At 39.9% G+C, this 21,807-nt stretch overlaps 2 long non-coding RNA genes across 2 annotated transcripts in view; one reads left to right on the top strand and one right to left on the bottom strand.

Annotated features, from left to right (window-relative positions):
* Window positions 1-13,466, top strand: part of LOC129059871 (uncharacterized) — a 62,931-nt gene extending 49,465 nt beyond the window's left edge. The window contains exon 3 of the long non-coding RNA XR_008525966.2: window positions 13,336-13,466. This is a non-coding gene — a long non-coding RNA (uncharacterized LOC129059871). The remainder of the gene's footprint in view (window positions 1-13,335) is intronic.
* LOC129059872 (uncharacterized) overlaps window positions 12,967-21,807 on the bottom strand; it is a 47,230-nt gene continuing 38,389 nt past the window's right edge. The window contains exon 3 of the long non-coding RNA XR_008525967.2: window positions 12,967-13,659. This is a non-coding gene — a long non-coding RNA (uncharacterized LOC129059872). The remainder of the gene's footprint in view (window positions 13,660-21,807) is intronic.

The following is a 21,807-nucleotide window of genomic DNA, read 5'->3' on the forward strand; positions in this document are numbered from 1 at the left end:
ATTATCTATATATATATATACATCTGGATAGATAGATGATAGATAGATAGATAGATTGATAGATAGATAGATAGATAGATCTAAATTTTTTATTTTGTCCACCAGTAGATGTCTCCCTTCCCTGAGTGAAGGTTTGAATCTACAGGAAGGACTGCCTGAGATTTTTACCAAATCTGGCTTTTGTATGAATGGAGAAATCAAAGTTTAAAAAAGAGGAAAAGCTCAACATGAAGTCTTTCTTACCCAATGCAGTGTTTTAAATGCCTAGTGTGTCTTCTATACCCTTCAATTGAAAAATGTTGCATTGGGGCATTTTAATTTTAAGAGGATCGCACAACAGATTCTCATCTCTCTCAGATCCTTTGAGTGTTTCCATTTTGACTAAAAGTCTACATGAAGCCCAGGATGTGTAACAACTTTCTCGAAGTACCTAAACCAGTCTCTGGGGATGTATGCATTTAAAGGATCTAAAGTTGGACGGGCGCGGTGGCTCACGCCTGTAATCCCAGCACTTAGGGAGGCCAAGATGGGCGGATCACGAGGTCAGGAGATCGAGACCATCCTGGCTAACACGGTGAAACCACGTCTCTACTAAAAATATAAAAAATTAGCCTGGCGTGGTGGCGGGCGCCTGTAGTCCCAGCTACTCGGGAGGCTGAGGCAGGAGAATGGCATGAACCCGGGAGGCGGGGCTTGCAGTGAGCGGAGATCGGGCCACTGCACTCCAGCCTGGGCGACAGAACGAGACTCCAAAAAAAAAAAAAAAAAAAAAAAAAATCTAAAGTCAATATAGGGAATAAAATGTATTTCTAAATGTTAACATCTACTTGAAAATTGTACAAATTTAGTTATATGTTGACTCACTATTGAGAGATTTTTTAGTTTAGTATTCAAAGAGGTAAAAGACATTTACAAATATGTTTACCATACCTGAGTTAATGGTAAAGCATTTAGTGCAAGTTATATATCAGGGGAGAAAATACACACCTTGGGAAATTTGTCATACCCATGCTGAAAATTTTCTCTAGAAAAAAATTCCAGTGATGCAGCCAAATTTTTGAATCATTCTTTTGGTGCCTCTGACATTTTCTTCTCCTTTTTCCTAGTTGCTTCTTCCATTTTCCTTGAGTTGCTGGTGGGGCCTTGGTCTCATCTACTTTATTATCTTCCTTGTAAACTGCCCTTACTTTGGTCTTTAGGAGGTCATGAATGACTGGTAGAGATTATTAAAGCATCTGTGGCCTGCTCATTGTAGAATATCCCAATGGGCCAGATGGAAGATTTATTCTGCAATCCCTTGCTATAGCATGGAATATACCTGGAAAAGCTGTTGGCCTAAAACTCACATTTAAAGAATATTCTTGGTGATCATTTCATGGTGTTCTTATTAACAAAATGTCCTGACATTATTCTAGCACCATTCTGAGGTGCTTATGGGCTGCAGCTATTTCTTACTGAACTATTTAAATGAGTGAGTCCAAACATTTCTTCCATGAGGATGCTCCCTACTAGGTAGCTAGGTTTTGAGTTTGGGACTTTCTCATGGGTGACATGGACTGTAGGCTAATCCCAACTTCAAGCTATTAGATGTAGTTCTTCCCTTTTCATACAACTGACTGAAAGAAACTAGTGTGTCTGACATCATGGCTGGAACCACTGATCTAGCGAATTCACTATCCTCTTTTTATACATGGGGCTGTAGATCCAGAGGAAGTTTAGAGTGAATTACTAGATTATTAGGTTAGTATTTCATGAAATGGCTGTTAACCCATAGGAGAATCTTATTTTTTTGAGTTTAATCAGTTTTCAAATGAGCAATTCCACTCTTTTTCTAGCATTCAAAAAAATTGTGGCATGAGACACATAACATAAAATTTACAATTTTAGTCATTTTAAAGTGTACAATTCAGTGGCATTTAGTACATCCACAATGTGGTGCAAGCTGCTGTCTAGTTCCAGCATGTTCTCATCATCCCCCAAGAAAACCCCATCTCATCAGCAGTCACTCCCACTGCTCCTCCCCTGTACCCCAGCAACCAACAATCTGCTTCTGTCTGTGTGAGTTTGCCTGTCCTAGACGTTTTATATCACACATTGTCTTTTGTGTCTGGCTTCTGTACCTCACATAATGTTTTCAGGATTCATCCTGGATGGAGCATGTATCAATTCTATATTCCTTTATGTGGTCATGATACTCTGCTGTATGAATATGCCACAGTTCATTTATCTACCTTTTGGCTATTATGAATAGTGATGCTGTGAACATTCTTGTGCAAGTTTTTGTTTGAACATGTTTTCAATTCTTTTGAGTGGAATTGCTGAGTCATATGGTAATTCCATGTTTAACTTATTGGGGAACTGCCACACTGGGGTGCCACTTTTAATTGTAAATGTTTCTTCAGAGAATCATTAATGTATGTGAGAGGTGGCCTATTTAATAAAATTTCAAAGTTGGCCATCTCAGGACCTATTGTAATAATGATTATCATTATTGCTATTAGGGTAGGATCTGATTCATTTTATAAATGAACCAATTGAGGCCCAGATAGCGTAGCTATCTTAGCTTTACTTTGTAACTAATAAGTGCTTTGATCAGGACCACAGTCCAAGTCAACTAGTTCAATATCTTTTATACTACACTATGACATGTGCTAATTTCTTTTTAGCTTTTCACCATACTGGCAATATTAGCTCTGAGTCATTCATTTTGGTTGCTTGTGACAAAGCCACCTTTGATGCTGAGGTGACTGGCTAGGGTTTCTTGCTGTTAGACTCAATTGTCTCTAACCATTTGAGCAATTAGTAACAGTATTACCAGCTAACATTTTACAATTGCTCCCTTCTTCTCAACATCAGCCAATTCTGTGTGCCTTAAGAAAATAGTCTTCTTACCTCTCAGATTAAAAATGATGACACTGATGAATCAAAGGGCAATTATTTGTAATTTTGTATTTGCAGTTGGGAAACTATGGTAGTGATGATGTCTCCCTTTGTCATCTTATTAAATTTCAAACTTGCTTTTGCTTATATCCACAATGGGATCAGAATAGTATTTCCCTACAAGAAAAAAATATCTTGCTTAGTGAATACCTTGACTTACTAAAAGAACAGAAGGCCAATTTTTCAGATATTTGATACCTAATTTCTAGTAACACTTAGAGCCAATAGGGGTGATCAAAGGACAAAACTTCTAGGACAATTTTTCATTTTAAAATAGTGTTATTTAGATAATAAACTTTGCTTTATCTAGCCTTCAGCAGCTTTTATTCTAACATAATCAGTTAAACCAGTTAGCCAATTAGGACTAATTTAGTAATTTAGGTACACACCAGCTCTAGATGTAATGATCTAATTCCAGCATGCTTCCGAGCCTATCTCCCACTCAGCAAGTTTCTCCTAACACATTTGGGGCTACTTTGTTTAGTAATAGGAAGTGAAACTAACCTTTTCAGAGGCATTTTTCTTTGGTGGTGAAACTCATTCTCCGCCAGGACAGTTACCCTGGTAGCAGAAAACATAGCTTTCTTTCATCGTGTATTTTTTTGGTATTTATTTGTTGTATTTATTTGGTAAAATATTTTGGCAGCTAATGTACTCAAAAGCTTGTCTGTTTCACAGTCCAGCAAAATATAGCACATGGTATGCAAATATTCTAAATTGAGTTTGAAATTTTCTGAGAATTTCGTGATGGTTCCTTAGGGCTGCATTATCCCATACATTAGGCTCCAGCCCTATGCAGCTATTTAAATTTAAATTCATTAAAATTAAATAAAATTAAAAATTCAGTTAATCCATCACACTGGCCACATTTCGAGTGCTCAATAGCCACATGTGGCTTGTGGCCATGGCATTTGATGCCGCTGAAATAGAGCGTTTCCATCCTTACGGTGCGTTCTATCAGACAATGCTGCTTTAGATAATTGGGGAAAAGCAGTTTGGCATCGCAGAAGAATGGTTGTTTGTTTCATGGTCTGGAATTCTAGAAAGTCCAGTGAAGGTGGAAGAAACCTTGGAAAATGTCTGAGCTGAGTTATCCAGTCACAGACCTCAGGCACAGTGGATTGGTGGGCTAGTGACTCACCAAATCCCATAACTGGTTACTGGTAAATATTTGATAATTTTACAGAGTGCTTTTCCATACCACGGCCGCTTATCAACTGTCCATTAGTGTTTTAAAAGTTAATGTAATGCTAAAATAGTTTACTAGCTTGTCATCTTTTTTTTTTTTTTGAGGCGGAGTCTCACTCTTGTTGCCTAGGCTGGAGTGCAGTGGCATGATCTCAGCTCACTGCAACCTCCGCCTCCCGGGTTCAAGCAGTTCTCCTGCCTCAGCCTCCTGAGTAGCTGGGATTACAGGCACCCGCACCATACCCGGCTAATTTTTCTTTTTTGCAGTTTTAGTAGAGACGGGGTTTCGCCATGTTGGTCAGGCTGGTCTCAAACTCCTGGCCTCAGGTAATCTGCCCGCCTTGGCCTCCCAAAGTGCTGGAATTACAGGCGTGCACCACCGCACCCAGCTGTCATCCTTTTTTTCTACATTGCCAAGCTCCTTGAGAGACTATTTTTGCGTTTCCTCTGTGTCCCTGCCCATTTACTCTGGAATTTCTTGATGCAGAGTTTCAACCCTTACTACCACTAAAATTTCTTCTCCAAGGCTGTCAATCACATTTTAGCCACTAAATCCAAAGGCCTGATCATCTATGTTGCAATCTCTCCGCTTTAATCTTGGAGCATTGAAGAACAGCTGCCTGCACACGCCTTCCTTTCTCTCCTTTCCCTTCAGCCCTGTCTTCTGCTCCACTGTCCTCTCCCTCTTTGTTTCCCTCTCCAGTTCCTCCACCTTCCTTTGTCCCTTAAATAGAGCCACTCAAAGACCCGTTGTTTTTCTTATTACTGTTCTCTCTGAACTCTCTCCCTGGGAAAGTTTACCTAATATCAGAGCTTCAGCTGCCTCCAGGTGAGCAGCTCCCCACCTGTGACTCTCATTCTGACCGAGTCTGCTATGAGCCTGGGTCCCACGGCCAGCTGCCCCTCAGGAACCCCACACTTAACATGCCAAACCTAACTGGTTATTTTTCTCCTGTAGGCCTCTTTCCACCGGTGCATCCTGTTTTTGTTAAAGACACCATAATTTTTTGAGCTACCCAGAACTGAAATCTCAGGACTGTCACTGCCTCCTAGAGTGACCAACCATCCTGGTTTGTCTGAGATTGAAAGGCTTCTCAGGAGTGTGTCTATCAGTGCTAAAACCTCAAGAGTCCCTGGCCAACTGGGTCAGCTGGCCCCTGTTCACCGTTCTTGCTTTCATATCTAATCAGCCCATAATTTGTTTCATTTTCGGTTCCATGACATTTCTCACATCTGTCTCTTTCTCACTGAGGCCTCCCTTGTCCCTCACCAGGTTTCTTGTAATCGTCTCCTGATTGATCTCCATATACCTAGTCATCCTTCCTTCAACACATCCTAAGACCCACTACTTGGCCTTTCTTCTATAACTCAGCTTAATCATGTCATTTTTTTTAATTCAAAAATATTCCCTGAGGACTTGGGGAAGGGACAGAAGGAGACTGGAACCAAAAGGCAGGCAACTGCTCTGAAGAGCAAAGTAAGAGCAAATGTCCTATGGAAGAACAGGTTTGTTTCATTCTTTCTGGGTCCAGGGGTCTCAGGCGCCAAATCATTAGATTTGGGGAAATGACTCCAGCCTGCAGTCGCCGGTGTGAGGATTTAGCAAGTGAAGATTTTGCTGCTGACTACCTCCCTCTGCTGCCAGCTCTTTGTTGCTTTGCAGGTCTTCTTCCTCCTCCTTCATCACTAGACTTTTTGGGACAAGAAAGCATTATTCTCAGACATTATTTTTCTTGAGGATTTACTTTTCTTTCTCCATATCATGAAGTAGGAACAGAGAACAGTAAAATACAGATCAATTACACACACACACACATACACCCACACAGTTCCCCAGCTCAGCCCTCCACAAAGAATATCCTCTCCCAGTGACAACATTCTTGGTCTGGAATTTAATATTGTTCATGGCCTGGGTTTATATGACTTCTGCTGCCTTATCTCACTCTGCCCTCATTCAGGCCACTGATGCTCTGGCCACTATAAGCAGCTCCCTCTCCTCTGGGATTGTCCTCTGCCTTTCCACACATACGTGTTTGCACATGCAAACACCTTGCAGATGTCTTTGTCTGTTTTTGTCTCACTCCTGTCTCTGCAGGTCCCAGCCTATCCACGATTCCAATTATAGCTCATGTGAAATCTCTTCGTTGATGTCTAAGCTGCAGATAATAGAAATCATTCTCCCTTTGCATAGGGGCCACAGCCTTTTGAGAGTCTTGATTTTAAGACAACATCATGGCACATTATGTTGTTGTCACTCAAGAGAGGTAAGAAAAGGCTTGATGCAAGCCCAATAAAGAGAGACACCTTTTTACAAATATGGTTTAACTTTCCCAGCTGCTTCCCCACACAAGTCAGTTCCCATAATCATGTCATTAAAAGAGTTAGGAGAGCTTTCTGATTCTTTGTCATCCAGAGGTGTTGTCTCATCCTCTTGTTTTTCAAGACTGACAATGCCACCAACATGTTCTGAAAAAGCAAGTTATTACAAGTTTATATTTCAGTGGAGCCGGTTTCTAACCAGAATGGGCTGGAAAATGTAGTTGCACTTGAAAACTGATTTGTCCAAAGCTGTTGCCATGATTGGACATAATTTCTCTCCTCTAAATTTCCAGATGACTTTACATGCATCTCCTGTGACGTTTCTCATTTTCTGATCATGCATGTGCCACTTTCTTCTGTCCACATGTCTTGGGACACTCTTTCTCCTTCTCTTCCTGGGGTTTCTCCTGCCTATTCATTACCGAAAGTTGGAATTTCCAGTGCTGTGCCCTGAGTTTCCACTTCATCTCATTGCCCATGTTCTCTTTCAGCAATTTTGCCCTTGTCCACAACTTCAATTAACATCTATATATGACAACATCCAAAAGTATATCTTCATCCCTGGCTCTTTTATGCTCAGACCACTGTATCTTCCTGCTGAACTTCCTGATATTTCCACTTGAATATCATGTAGCAGCTCAAGTTTAACAACTTTAACACTTCACCATCCCCTCTGCATTTACTGCTACTCCAGTGACCACATCTCAGTAAGTGGCATCCCCATTTACCTGCTTTCTCATGCCAGGAACCTGGGACTCACCTTTTCTCAATCAGGTTGCGTGAAGTCCTCTAGATTCTATCTCCTGCAATGTATCTGGACTCCATATCTTCATCTCCGCCATCATTATTATCATCTCTCACTTATTCAGAAAAGCCTTTTTTGATTACCCAATATAAAGGAGAATTTCCAATTATATTTTTCATAGGAATTTTTTTTCATAGAATTTGTCCTTATCTGTAGCCATATACTTACCTGTGTAATGATGAGTGTGTTTCCTCTCCAGCGTTGGTCTGTGAGCTTTGTTTACCTTTGTCTGCCTAGATCCAGGCCAGGGCTTGTAATATGTATTGAACGAATGAATGAACCTGACAGGAAGCATTGTATGTATTTGCCTATCTGTGAACAGATTTTGCCTCAAAACCTTTGTGCCACAGATAATAATCAATAAAAATCGAATTGTCAAATGCAGAGAACAATAATAATGTATTTATGAGGTTAGTTGTACATCTCCATATTTGCTTAATAACCTCTAGGGAATGGCTTGGAGCTTTAGGGTTATCTTTTCCTTTGCTGAAATAACATTTAACAAAATTCCTAACTAGAACAAAGCCCATATTTGTAGTCTACAATTCCCCACATATTGATTCCCATAAATTGGCAAATGATAAAATTTAAAAAAACACAAATAGAGTCTGGAAAAATTCACAAAGCTGAGCATGGTATAATGATGAGTTATTTCCTGTTTAAGTTTTGTATGGAACATATGTTCCTTCTGCTTGCCCATTGCCGGTCCTAGTATTTGGCTCAGAAGGGCTGCCAGTCATTAGCCCATGCTCCTCTCGGGTGGTCCAAAATCCATTTGAAGTCCGTTTCTCTTTTCCAGTAAAAGAAAAATCTTGACCAAAGATTGTTTCTGGAAAGAGATTGGTGCTTGTCATCCAATAGCAATGCCCTCCAGCAATGTTCTATGATTTTCATAATTTTTCAGTTCTTCCTCTAATTCTGTAAATGATAAGGAACCATTTCATGGGACCTTTTTTCTTGTTAAAGGTTGACAGTTAATTTCTGTTGCTTGCAACAAAAGAAACAACAAAATATTCCTAATCATTGTTTTCTGCACTAATAATTATAATAATAGCTAACTTTGATCAATCAGTTACTATGTAGTAGGCACTGTTCTAAGTTCTTTACATGTATATGTAAAATATGTACTGACATGAATGTGCAGCTATTTTATAATTATATCAGTGTTGGAGGATATACTCAATAAAAATCTCATAACTAAAATTACTACTAATCTAGGATTAGTGACTGACTAAACACAATCTGGCTTTTTAAATTTAGGTCTTTAATAAAAAATGAAATAAGAGCAAGTGTATAGGAGAAAACAGCTAACATAACTAAGGGGAAAAAAACCCTGTTTCTAATTATCTTCGCAGTCTCTATTTGCATAGAAAGGACACAGACAGATTACATATTCATTTTAATTTTTATTGAGTATTATGTGTTTGGAGTATTGTAAAGATTCATTGAAGAGTACTTCTGCCTTCGAGGAACTTGTGTCTAGTAGACAAGCTTACCCAAACACAAGCAATTATAAGAAGGATGAGGAAGAGTATTTAATTATGTTCAATATTACAGTGTTCATAGTAACAACGAGAGGCAGGAATTATTATTTTTCCACTTGCAGATGAAGATTATGAGGATCAGAAAGGCTAAGCAACTTTTCTAAGGTCACAAAATTAGTTAATGATTGAGCCAATATTCAAATATTCGCTTGCTTTGTGGACATCACAATGAGATTTCTAACTGCGATTAGTCGAAGAGGTTAAGGGCTAGTTCTCACTTATAAGTGGGAGCCAGACATTGGGTAATTGTGGACAAAAAGATGGCAACAGTAGGAACTGGTGACCACTAACTAGAGGGGTGAGAGGGGAAGGGAGGGGCAAGGGCTGAAAAATTACCTATTGGGTCCTGTGCTCACTCTCTGGGTGATGGGATCACTCGTACCCCAAACCTCAGTGTCATGCAGTACACCCATGTAACAAACCTGCATGTGTACACCCTGAATCTAAAATAAAAATGGAAATCATTTAAAAAAAAAAGAAAAGGGGAGATTTCTTCTAACCGCAGTAATGTTACATGCTATCAAGAAGGAGATGGGAGCTTAGCTTGGAGCTTGGGAAGATTTTAAATTGCAAATGTAGAAAGGAAAGTCAAATCAGGTGGTAGGAAGAACATAGACAGGAATTTAAACAAGGATCAGTGAAGAGTTGTTTGAAATGATGGGCATTTTAAGGAAAATATAGAGAAATATCATAAAAAAGGTAGTTTGGGATTAAATCTTGTAGGATCTCAAATGATGGAATAAAGAATTAACTCTTCTTTACTGCAAGCCTATCAGAACCTCTACTTGGTAGCCTCTTCATCAACATTAAATTTGAAGCTACTTTATACACTGTGCTACATTTTAAAAATCCCATTAACTGAAAGTAGTCATCAATGTATGCTGACCGTCACCTGTGCAACCATGTTTCATTCAAATGAAACCTAAAATTGGCTTGCCCATTCATTCTTTTCTTCATTTACTCATTCTTTAAATATATACAAATCACCTAGTATGTAGCCGATAGTCTGATAGTCCTGTGGATATCATCGTATTTTGTCTATTCTCTGTGAGTTGGGGAGAACTGTGTGCAAACCAACAACTGTAAGAAAATGTGATGGGATCTGAAACAGCAAATGTGGTGCAAGATACTGAAGGGGCACAGAGAAGGCCGCAACTACCAAGAAGCCTCATTAAACAATCCCCCGATTATCCAGTTTTGATGGCCAAATGGCCCACATGAATAACCAGAAATCCGTTCTAAATATTACATGGACTCGTCCTTGAGGATTGCACCCTTAGCTATTGGTGTTCCCCAGGATTTTGGCTAACGTGTTAATGAGCAGATGAGTAGTGCTCGATGAGGCTGGCAAGGTGTCGAGGCCAGGGCGGGCAGGGTCTTGGACTGCACACCTACATGATGCTTGTGTAGGTGATTCTGTAAAAACCTGTCATCATGTGTGGCTCAGTCCCTTAGATTTAAGTCCTGAAGCTTCTGTTAGAAAAGACTCATGATGGTCCTTATTACTTAGCACATCATGTTGCTTACTTTTCAGCCAATGTTTCCTAACAGTTTGTTCTGATAAATCTACTAAACTATAATTTATTCTGAATTTAATGCTTTTTGATTTTAGCCTCCTTCAGGCACTAAGGGGATTAAGTTCTATGGTTGACTTTCTTACTCCTATTCTAACTGTAGATATACAGTACATTCATTTAAAAATTTCTATGCCTCAGTTTCCTGAATCTTCAAAATGGAATTAATAACTCATGCCTCATGGAGTTGTTAAGTGTAATATTGCTGAAAGAGCACTTAGTTCCAAGCTGCACACATAATACTATTTCACAAATATTGGTATGATAATAGAAGTGCAAACCCCCACTGAAAATAATTCCCTCCAAATGCCTGTTCTCTGGTCTCAGCTAAGTCTGCAGTACAACTTGGTCATCTTTTTCTTATCTATGTTACAGCACCGCCCATTCTCCCCAGAATGTACATTCTTCCAAACATTCAGCACCCACCGGAAGCCCTCATCCAACCCCTACGCCTCCTATTTGCAACAAACTTGGTGCCAATGCAGTGTGGTGTTCACTCAGCTTCTGGTCAACCCCAGCTGTAGACTCCACCTGGGCCCACCTTAACCACTTCTTTCCAGGCTCAGGAGAAGAAAGTCTTAAAAGTAATGGCAAATCTGCAATTACTTTTGCACCAACCTATTATTTAAGGCCAGTTTTTGTCTTTATGCTCTTGATTCCACTACTTTCTGATTTCCCTCGGACTTAGATCCTCAATTATTTACTTTTCTCTTTCCCTTTCTTATGGTGCTTTCTGCCTATGAACATGCTAGGCTGTCTCCTCTCATATACCGATGCCTTTCGGTCTCAATCTCTTTATAGGAAAGGGGCCAGCTATATGCCACATGCCCACACACTCATATACATATGTGTGTGTGTATATATATATACACACACACATATGTATATGTATATATATGTATATATTATATATATATAGACAGAGATAGGTAGATGTTTATATATCTAAACACACTTTAGATGTTTATATATCTAAACACACTTTCTTCTTTGAACCTAGAACATACTCCAATTAGTAGTTCCCTCTAATCTTCAACCAGTTCTAACGTGGTTCTACCTCTATGATTCCTCTGAAAATAGCTCTAGCATTCAATGACTTCCTAATTGACAAACTTTTCAGTTTTCCTCTTGATTGTGCCTACTTTTATTGTTTAAAAGTGGTGGTCACAGTAAAAGTCTTCTTGAGTATGTAAGCGTTCTTAAGTTATACCACAGAGTATAGTTGAAACAAGTATGTGCATTTTGGCATCATAATGACGGCTCAAATCTCAGCTTTGCCACTTGATAGCTATGGGATTTTAGGTGAGTTACTTAGCTTTTTTGTGTCATCGCTTTCTTGTTTGCATAAAACAGATGATAGTGGTTGTCCCTTAAATAGAGCCACTCAAAGACCCGTTGTTTTTGTTATTACTGTTCTCTCTGAACTCTCTCCCTGGGAAAGTTTACCTAATATCAGAACGTCAGCTGCCTCCAGATGAGCAGCTCCCCACCTGTGACTCTCATTCTGACCGAGTCTGCTATGAGCCTGGGTCCCACGGCCAGCTGCCCCTCAGGAACCCCACACTTAACATGCCAAACCTAACTGGTTATTTTTCTCCTGTAGGCCTCTTTCCACCGGTGCATCCTGTTTTTGTTAAAGACACCATAATTTTTTGAGCTACCCAGAACTGAAATCTCAGGACTGTCACTGCCTCCTAGAGTGACCAACCATCCTGGTTTGTCTGGGATTGAAAGGCTTCCCAAGAGTGGGTCTATCAGTGCTAAAACCTCAAGAGTCCCTGGCCAACTGGGTCAGCTGGCCCCTACTCACTATTCTTGCTTTCATATCTAATGAGCCCATAATTTGTTTCATTTTCGGTTCCATGACATTTCTCACATCTGTCTCTTTCTCACTGAGGCCTCCCTTGTCCCTCACCAGGTTTCTTGTAATCGCCTCCTGATTGATCTCCATATACCTAGTCATCCTTCCTTCAACACGTCCCAAGACCCACTACTGGGTAATGGTAACTTACTCATGGGGTTGTTGTCTAGATTAAATGAGTTAATAGAGATAAAGAATAATGACTGGCACATGGGAAGTGCTAAGTAAAGATCAGTTATCATGGTTCATTCACTCTTTCTGAAAAAATTTTACCCAAAGACATACACTGGCCAGGCGTGGTGGCTCACACCTGTAATTCCAGCACTTTGGGAGGCCGAGGCAGACGGATCCCCTGAGGTCAGGAGTTCCAGACCAGCCTGGCCAACATGGTGAAAACCCATCTCTACTAAAAATGCAAAAATTAGCTGGGTGTGCTGGCGCATGCCTGTAGTCCCAGCTACTCAAGAGGCTGAGGCAGGAGAATCACTTGAACCCAGGAGATGGAGGTCATAGTGAGCTGAGATTGCACCACTGCACTCCAGCCTGGGTGACAGAATGAGACTGTCTTAAAAATAAATAAATAAATAAGACATATACCATTATCTAGTCAATAGAGATGCAATCAAACTAAAGAATTCTAGAAGGGCAACTATATAGACACACACACAAACATAAATATTTCCTAAATGAAAAACCAAATAATAAAACTAGAAAAACGTAGTTAAGTATATTTTAATGCAGTTATACAATTTAATGAAAATATAAACTAATTATTGAAATAGAAGATCTATAATATACATTAGAAAATTATCTAAGTCTAAAATTCCAAATTATTTGACAACCTGGAAGTGCATAAAATGGTGGGACAAGAGAAACTAAAAAGTTTTTAAGTTTCTCACTTCACATTTTTGACAATTAGAAATAAATAGGTTCAAATACAAATTTTAGAAAAATAAGATGTACTCCATCCATAAAGAGAGAGATGTACCTTCACTAATCATAGTATTTCCCTCCCATAAATGAGATAAATTAATGTATAGTCCTTCTCTAACATAGATGTTTCCCAGATGTCTAACAGTGGTCTAACCTTTTTTATTTTTACAGTGCTCCCAAAGCTTGCTGGCACATAAACATGAATGGATGAACAATGTAGAATTCACTCAAGAAATTTCAAGGAGAGAGAGGAGGAGATTTACATCACACAGCAAACAACCTAATAAATCTGTTAAACGCCATGCATGTGAATAGGCGTTTGCCTCTTTCTGACCCTTTCTTTCCACATAGAACTCAGTGCTCCTTCCTCGTCCTCCTTTGCAGTATTTATCGCCTTCCTCCTTCCACGCTGGGGAGCAGTTGAGGCTTGTCTTCTTCAGCGGACTTGCCAAATCATCCCCTCCAGCATGCTGCTCTCTGCCTTCCACAGATCATCTGTTAAGAAAATACATTTTTCATGTCGTTAATTTACATATACATGTGCATTATATATATTTATACAATGAGAATTGTTAGGAAAATCACTACCACATATACATGCATTATATATATCACATATACATACATATGCATTATATAGATACCCGCATACACATGCATATGGAAAATTGTTAGGAAAAACAGCACAGTGGTAGTGTTGGTGCTGGTTGTCTCTAGGTGGTGAGATTATACATTTTTTCTATAATTTTCTGTAATTTCCTAATTTTCTGTGATCCATATATGTTTTTAATCATCAAAAGATGTTGAAATTTAAACCATGTTCTACATACATTTTATATCCCCATTTAAAGCCTTCTCCTGGTTCTCCATGGCCTGCAGGATGATGCTTGATGTTCAGCCTAAGAGCTTCTTCTCCTCACTTCCCACCCCTCTCTCACTTGTAGCTCATGCCCTAATAATACCAGAGTGTTTCCTGTGCACACCCAGCTGATTCACGTCTCTTTGTCTTTGCTCACATGTCTACCTCCACCTGGAAGATAATTTCCCTTCCCCTGGCGACCTTCACACCACCCTTCTCTCCTCAGAGCAGGCACAGCTGCCCAGGAAACATTTCTGGTTGAGCCTTCCATGGGCCCTAACTGCATTTTACCCTGAAGATGAAATGATCTGTGCTTCTCTCTACCCTTCTTTCTGGACTGTAAGCTCCCAAAGGGCAGAAGCCACATTTTACTATCTTCATATCATAGCCTCTAGAAGGTTCTGCCAACATGATGCAAGCTGCAAACATTGAACTAAACTCAAGTGACACTAGAAGTAAAAGACCTCTGGTCCACAGCGAATATATAAAGTGGATAAAGAAGCTTTCTCTCTATTCTATGCATGTTCACAATACTACTTTGACTAAATATTCAAATTGGGACTGCCAAGCACCAAGACCTAAAAATATCTGTCTTTTGAGAGACAAAACAGATACTACTAGTTGAAAATAATGTCCCCGTGCTGTGGCTCTTTGGTATAAGAGCCCCTGCCATTAGCTCTATTAATGACAAGCAAGGGAAGAGCTGGGAAGGATGTCACATGTGAACTCATGGAATCTTAAACTTCTCTTCCAGTGCGCTTAGGAGAGTATTCTTAGCCAAAACTGCTGAGTACAGATAAAATAGTTTGCTGCTCTTTAAATCACCCTAATCTTGAAAGCAATTAACCGTGCTTTGATAATTGAATTGATTTTTCCTTCCTCATTGAGGAGCACGGACATCAGCTAGGGAACTGAAGAAAAATCTCTTGAATATCATTAAAATTAGCTTTATTGAACGGCTTAGCATATATTTCAAAATTTTTTAAAAATAGTGAACTTATAAAGCTAAGGAAACATTAGGAAAAAAATTAAATGCCATCAAGTGTGCCACTACCTTACAATGCCATAGATGAAAAGAAATGAATAATTCTGAACAATTTTTAAATACAGGAAAAGTGTAGTTTTTTTCCAACATTCATGTATAACTCAAATGTAGTTCAAAAATTTGGCTCAGGCTTTTCCAGCATAGTTGCCTTTGGGCTGAGACAAAGAAGGAAATATTTCAGCAGAATGGCACTTATTGTTGAATGGATCAGGACTGTTGGAATGGATGGTGCTTATCAACACAGCATTGCTGTAAAAATGCTTAACTGTACACATAGACGTTCTATTGCCACAATGGGCTCAAATGAGATGCCACAGAAGTTATGATTATCATTATTATTATTGGTAAGATTACAAGAGATTGTGGCTTGATGCAAAACCTTCCAACATTCAGGACATCCAAGGTGGGGTTCTTGGCAGAAATATTGGTCCAGGAAGAACCAGCTGCTCTTGGGAGATCCTGCTGCTCTTTGGATACACGTTTTTTACTCCCTGGGTTTGCTCAAGTCTACTCAGAATGATGTGTGGTATCCTTTAAAGGCACTTCCAGGCTACTTTGGTTTCCTGTCTTTGTTTCCTAATAAAACTTTCTTCTGACATTAATTCAGAATTCCACTGATTCAGAATTCAGAAAACTAGGAAGGTTAAACAGCCTGGCTGCTTTTCCATTGAAACACATGATGATAATTCATTTTCATAACCTCAGCCCTGAGGCATGAACAAACCATGAAATACTTCATTGAGGGGCAGCAAAGCAAGATCTTAGGGCAAGTTTTGGTGCTAAGGAGAGATTTTTGATTTTTTTTAATTGGTAATCTTCAGATGGTATAAAATTGTCATTTGTATTATTCAATCAACCGGATTCTCTGATGCCCAGTGATTCTAGAGAAATAATTACTTGTCATACCAATGTTAGAAATTTCATTCTAAAAGTTGAATTGCATGGCTGTTGAATATGAAAGTATACATTAAGGAATCTAATATAAATTCTCAAAATTAAGTGAATTTTCTGAATTATTTTAATTGTTTACAAGAAAGATATAATTTAGGGGCAACTCTTGAATAGCAGGGTATCTTTCAAGGACTGCATAAAAATAGTTCAATATTTATACTCATTTTCTAAATAAATTTTCATTTTCATTAAAAAAAATGTACTTAGTGATATGGTTTGGCTGTTTCCCCACCCAATCTCATCTTCAGTTGTAGTTCCCATGTGTTGTGGGAGGGACCTGGTGGGAGGTAATTGAATCATGGGGGCGGTTCCCCCATGCTATTCTCATGATAGTGAGTAAGTTCTCTTGAGATCTGATGGTTTTATAAGGGGCTTACCCCTTTACTTGATTCTTATTTTCTCTCCTGCCACCCTGTGAAGAGGTACCTTCTGCCATGATTGTAAGTTTTCAGAGGCCTCTTTCCTTTATAAATTACCCAGTCTCAGGCAGTTCTTTATAGCAGCATGAAAGTGAATTAATACAGTAAATTGGTACTGGGTAGTGGGGCACTGCTGTAAAGATACCCAAAAATGTGGAAGCAACTTTGGAACTGGGTAACAGGCAGAGGTTGGAACAGTTTAGAGGGCTCAGAAGAAGACAGGAAGATGTGGGAAAGTTTGGAACTTCCTGGAGACTTCTTGAATGGCTTTGACTAAAATGCTAATAGTGATATGGACAATGAAGTCTAGGCTGAGATGGTCTCCAATGGAGATGGAGAACTTTTTGGGAACTGGAATAAAGGTGACTCTTGCTATGTTTTAGCAAAGAGACTGGTGGCATTTTGCCCCTGCCCTAGAGATTTGTAGAACTTTGAATTTGAGAGAGATGATTTAGGGTATCTAGTGGAAGAAATTTCTAAGCAGGAAAGTGCTCAAGAGGTGACTTGGGTGCTGTTAAAAGCATTCGGTTTTGTGTATTCACAAAGATATGGTTTGGAATTGGAACTTATGTTTAAAAACGAAGCAGAGCATAAAAATTTGGAAAATTTGCAGGCTGAGGATGCAATAGAAAAGAAAAACCCATTTTCTGAGGAGAAATTCAAGCCAGCTGCAAAAATTTGCATAAGTAATGAGGAGCCAAATGTAAATCACCAAGACAATGGGGAAAATGTCTCCAGGGCGTCAGAGACCTTTGCAGCAGCTCCTCCCATTATAGGCCTGGTGACCTAGGTGGAAAATATGTTTTCCTGGGCTGGGCCCAGGGTTCCCCTTCTGTGTGCAATCTAAGGCTTTGGTACCATGCGTCCCAGCTGCTCTAGCCATGGTTAAAAGGGGCCAAGGTACAGCTTGGGCTGTGGCTTCAGAGGGTACAAGCCCCAGGCCTTGGCAGCTTCCACATGGTGTTGAGCCTGCGGGTGCTCAGAAGTCAAGAATTGAGGATTAGGAACCTCCAACTAGATTTCAGAGGATGTATGGAAATGCCTGGATGCCTAGGCAGAAGTTTGCTGCAGGAGTGGGGCCCTCATGGAGAACCTCTGCTAGGGCAGTGTGGAAGGGAAATGTGGGGTTGTGTGGGGACACAGAGTCCCCACTGGGGCACTGCCTAATGGAACTGTGAGAATAGGGCCACCATCCTCCAGACTCCAGAATGGTAGATCCACCAACAGCTTGCACTGGGCACCTGGAAAAGCCACAGGCACTCAATGCCAGCCTGTGAAAGCAGCTGGAAGGGGGGCTTTACCCTGAAAAGCCACAGGGGTGGAGCTACCCAAGGCCGGGGAGCCCACATCTTGCTTCAGTGTGGTCTGGATGTGAGACATGGAGTCAAAGGAGATTATTTTGAAGTTTTAAGATTTAATTACTTAAATCTTAGTTGGATTTCAGACTTGCATGGGGCCTGTAGCCCCTTTGTTTCAGCCAATCTCTTCCATTTAGAACAGGTGTGTTTACCCAATGCCTGTATCTCCATTGTATCTCAGAACTAACTAACTTGCTTTTGATTTTACAGACTCATAGGCCAAAGGGACTTGCCTTGTCTCAGATGAGACCTTGGACTTGGACTTTTGGGTTAATGCTGGAATGAGTTAAGATTTGGGGGACTGTTAGAAAGGCATGATTGTGTTTGGAAAGGCATGATTGTGTTTTGAAATGTGAGGACATGAGATTTGGGAGGGGCCAGAGGTGGAATGATATAGTTTGGCTGTGTCCCCACCCAAATCCAAATCTCATCTTGAATTGTAGTTCCCATAACCCCCACATGTTTTGGGAGGTGGGAGGTAACTGAATCATGGGGTGGTTTCCCCCATGCTATTCTCATGATAGTGAGTAGGTTCTCATGAGATCTGATGGTTTTATAAGGGGCTTCCCCCTTCCACTTGGTTCTCATTCTCTCTCCTGCTGCCTTGTGAAGAGGTGCCTTCCGCCATGATTGTAAGTTTTCTGAGGTCTTCCAGCCATAGGGAACTATGAGTCAATTAAACCTCTTTCCTTTATAAATCACTCAGTCTCAAGCAGTTCTTTATAGCAGCGTAAAAATGAACTAATACACCTAGCAAGCATTTATCGGGCATTTACTCTATGCACCACACTGTAATAGCTATCTAGGAAGGAAAGATAAATGAAGCAAACAAAAAGATTTTCATTGCATTTTTGTCCATGGCAGGTACTGTGTAGAGTGTGGCGTCAGGTAGACAAGAGCATGAGCTTTACTGTTCACTATCTGGGTGACCTTGGGCACATTACTTGACTAGCCTTGGAATCAGCATCCGTAACATGAGTATAATAATGCTTTACCATATAAGACTTCAGGTAGAATGAAATAGGATAATGTACCTAGAGTATTTTATATAATGTCTAATACATGGGGTTTAAATGAAGGCTAATATTATCTCATTTAATGTAGTCATCATGACAATTGATGCCCCCTTCTCTCTTCCATGCACTATTATTTTCTCTACCACATTAATCTTCTGTAATGTATCAATATTCAAACCTTCAGTATTTCTCTCATCTGAAAGGAACTTTGCCTTGACTCCACTTTTCCCAGCTACTGTCCCACTCCTCTGCTTCTCTTTACAACTGAAACTCTTCAAAAGAGGCTCCAGTGGTGAGCTGCAGTTGGGTTAAGAAAATAAGTAGATCCCAAAAAGTATGAGTTCCTGTCCTTTGTAGGACATGAATGAAGCTAGAAACCATCATTCTGAGCAAACTATTGCAAGAACAGAAAACCAAACACCGCATGTTCTCACTCATAGGTGGGAATTGAACAATGAGAACACTTGGACACAGGGCAGGCAACATCACACACTGGGGCCTGTCATGGAGTGGGGGGTAAGGGGGAGGGATAGCATTAAGGGAAATACCTAATGTAAATGATGAGTTAATGGGTGCAGCAAACCAACATGGCACATGTATACCTATGTAACAAACCTGCACGTTGTGCACATGTACCCTAGAACTTAAAGTATATATATAAAAAAAGAATTTAAAAAAAAGAGAGAAATAAAATAAGTGGATCCCAAGCTTGACAGACAGAAAGCATGGTCACAGAAGCAGCTCAGATCAGCAGATGGAACTAGATACACACATATTCGTGCACATGTAGATGCAGCACACACACACACATACACATGCACCATCCACATACACAAGCTGATGAACAGGATGAAGAAAGTACATTGATGGTGTCAAGGGCTATGAAAATATCAAGGTGCATAAAACATTCAAGAAAACTCTTGGCTTTATCAATTAAGAGATGATTAGTCACTCTACAAGGAAATCTCAGTAAAGACAGAATCTGAGAAAACATATACCGGATGGCTTTTATCACCTCAGTGATTCCTCTCTTCTCATTTTCTCTTAAATTTCACACAAGTACGCTTTCCTTTTAACATTCTAGTAAAGCTGTTCTCATTAAGGTCACTGATAACCTCTACATTACTAAATCCAATGGTCAGTTTTCAGACTTCATCCTGTATCATCAGTGGCATTAGCTGACCACTCTGTAGTCCTTGAAACACTTTCCACACTCAGCTTTCAAAATATCACTCTCCTTGTTTTCTTCTTACCCCACTGACAACTCCTTTTCTGGTACCTCCTCATACCTCTTTCCCTTAATGTAAGAATATCCCAGGGCTCAGGCTTAGCTCTTCTCTCCTCTCCCCTTCCCTCATCTTTACCCTCCCTTCCCTTTTTACTACCCTCCTCATCTCTTCTTTCCACACTAAGTTTCATGTCTTCGAATGCAATTTATATGCTCATTAACTCCCAAATCTGTATTTATAGCACAGATTACTCATTGATTCCAGATTCACATATTCCACTGCCTACTTGACATCTCCATTTGGAGGTGTTTTAGGCAACTCAAACTTAACATGTACAAAACTAAACTGATGTTGCTACTCATTCATTGTTGCCTACATTTCCGTTAGTGCTAGCTCTGTTCCTCCAACTACTGAGTCCAGAAATCTTGGCATGATTGTTTTTGCTTCTATTTATTTCATACCCTATATGGTGGTCTTAAAACATGCCCACTATTTTTTATACTCCTCCCTTCAAATAGTGGAGCCTAATTTCACTCCCCTTGAGTGAGAGTTGGTCTTATTAACTTGCCTCTAATAAAAAAATAAAATGGAAGTGAAGATGTACAACTTTGAAGACTAGGTTGTAAATGACACTGTGACTTCCTTTTTGTTTCTCTTTTCTCACTCTGACTGTGTTAGTATGCTCTGGCTACCATAATAAAAGCTTCTGGGTGACTTCAACAACAAATTTTCTCACAGTTCTTGAGGCTAGGATTCTAAGATCAAGGTCCAGCATGATCAGTTTCTGGTGAGGGTTCTCTTCCTGGCTTGCAGATGCCACCTTCTCACTGATGGAGAAAGAGAACAAGCTCTCTGGTGTCTCTTCTTTAAAAGCACTTATCTTATTGGATCAGGACCCCATTCTTATGAGCTCATCTAACCTTAATCACATCCCCAAAGGCCTTATCTCCAAATACAGTCAAATTGGAGGCTGGGGTTTCAATATATGAATTTTGGGGTTGGGGAACACCCACATATTATACCATAACACTGGGGGAAGTTAGTGGTATTATCATGAAGACACACAAGCACCCAATGGAGAGGTTCATGTGACAAGGGACTGGGGCTTCCTGCCAACAGCCATGCAACGATCCATCTTAGAAGCAGATCATCCAGACCCAGTCAAGCCTTCAGATAATAGCAGCCCCTGATAGCATCCTAATTGCAACCTAATAAGACACCCTGAGCCAAAACTACCCACCTAAGCTGTTCTCGAATTTCTGACCCACAAGAACTATGAAATAATAAATGTTTGCTTTAATCCAGTATGTGTTGAGTTAAACTGTCATGAAGCAATAGATAACTAATATACCCCATATCCAATCCCTCAGCAAAGCTGTTTGTCTTTATCTTCAAAATATATTCAGAATCCAACCTTAATTGTACTGCCAAAATATTAGGAACTATTATGTCTTACCTGGGTTTTGCAATATCTTCTTAACTTGTTTCCCTAATTCTACCCTTGTCTCATTTACCAGGACAGCAATCAGAGTGAGCTTGTTAAAATGTGTCAGATTATGTCACTTCTGTGCTCAAAACTCTCAAATTTAAAGCTAAAAATGCTGTTGCCTCCTTGACTTCATCTCCTGCTGTTATCCTCATTCTGTCTGCTCCTGCCATATGGACCTCTTTGCCATTCCTGCATCATACCAGGCACTCTCCAAGTTCAGGGCCTTTGTGCTTGCCGTTCCCTGGTCTGAGACACTCTTCTTCCAGATATCCTGATA

The sequence above is a fragment of the Pongo abelii genome, chromosome 5 (genome assembly GCF_028885655.2).
Source record: "Pongo abelii isolate AG06213 chromosome 5, NHGRI_mPonAbe1-v2.0_pri, whole genome shotgun sequence".
Lineage (NCBI taxonomy): Eukaryota > Metazoa > Chordata > Mammalia > Primates > Hominidae > Pongo > Pongo abelii.